Consider the following 1,713-nt stretch of genomic DNA (forward strand, 5'->3'; position numbering starts at 1 on the left):
ATATTAGGCATAAGATAAGATATGAAATTTTACAAGATTAAATAAATTGACCAAGACCATATAGCTTGTAATAAGAAATGGAATTCAAACCCTAAGCTCTATGATTGATTCAAAGTTGGTGCTCTTTTTAACGTAGCTTCCTCTGATGCCTGAAGTTCTACCACTAAAACTTTTTTCTCTGGGCAGAGGCACTGCTGGGGATTTCATATATCCATCCTCCCAGTCCTCCTTTAATCAACCATCACTTAGTAGAAAAACAAAGATTAAAAAGGCTGAATGCGGTAGCTCATGCCTGTAATCCTAGCATTCTGGGAGGCCGAGGCTGGAGGATCACTTGAGATCAGGAGTTGAGACCAGCCTGAACAAGAGCAAGACCCAGTCTCTACTAAAAATAGAAAAAACTAGCCTGGTGTGATGATGCGTGCCTGTAGTCCCAGCTATTTGGGAGGCTGAGGCAGGAGAATTGTTTTAAGCCCAGGAGTTTGAGGTTGCTGTGAGCTGGGCTGATGCCACGGCACTCTAGCCCTGGTGACAGAGTGAGACTGTCTCAAAAAAATATGTATTGATTGATGTGTTTTATCCACTGTTGACCCCTTGAACAATGAGGGAATTAGGGGCATCAATCCTCTGTGCAGTTGAAAATTCCAGTATAACTTTTGACTTCCCCAAAACTTAACTACTAATAGCCTACTACTGACCAGAAGCCTTGCCAATAACATAAACAGTTTATTAACACATATTTTGTATGTCATATGTATTGTATACTGTATTCTTATAATAAAGTGAGATGGAGAAAAGAAAATGGTATTAAGAAAATCATAAGGAAGAAAAAATGTATTTATTCTTCATTAGGTGGAAGTAGATCATCATAAAGGTTTTCATCCTCATCATCTTCATGCTGAGTAGGCTGAGGAGGAGGAGGAAGGGTTGATCTTGCTGTCTCAGCAGTGGCAGAGGTGGAAGAGGTGGAGGAGGTAGAAGGGAGGCAAGAGAGGCAGGTGCACTCAGCATAACTTTTATGGAAAAAAAAATCTGCATACAAGTGGACCTGCACAGTTCAAACCAGTGTTGTTCAAGGGACAACTGTATTTTTATGATATATATATTCGTATAAAGTGTTCCCTACATATGAAAGTGTTTGCTAAATATTGTTAAGTAAAAAATGAAATTATAAAATATATGGATTCCAGTATGATCCCAGTTTATGATGAAAAATGTATAAATAGACATAATCTGGAAGGATAATTATCAGTGATTATAACCTTATAATAGGATTAAAGTTTGGAATTGAATGTCTTATTTATTTTTATTATTTATTGTTTTGTGTGTCCATTACCCCTTCCTACACGTACTCTGATAACTGATTTACTACTCTACCCTCGATTTGGGAAGCTGCTTCCATTTCTCCAAATGTTTTTATAAATTTAAATTTTATTTTATATTTTAGAGCCAGGGTCTCACACTGTCACCCAGGCTGGAGTTCAGTGGCATGACTATAGCTCACTGCAACCTCAAACTCCTGGGCTCAAGAGATCCTCCCACCTCAGCCTCTTGAGTAGCTGGGACTATGTATCACCACATTCCAGCTTGTGCGGTTTTGATGAAGCTTCCGTTCACAGCATGCGCCCCACAATGCCTAAGAAATGACATGTGGCCAGGCTTGGACTAATCAAGGCACTGTGTGATTGGTCTAAGGAGTGGGGAAGAAACAAA

Source organism: Lemur catta, chromosome 7 (genome assembly GCF_020740605.2).
Source record: "Lemur catta isolate mLemCat1 chromosome 7, mLemCat1.pri, whole genome shotgun sequence".
Lineage (NCBI taxonomy): Eukaryota > Metazoa > Chordata > Mammalia > Primates > Lemuridae > Lemur > Lemur catta.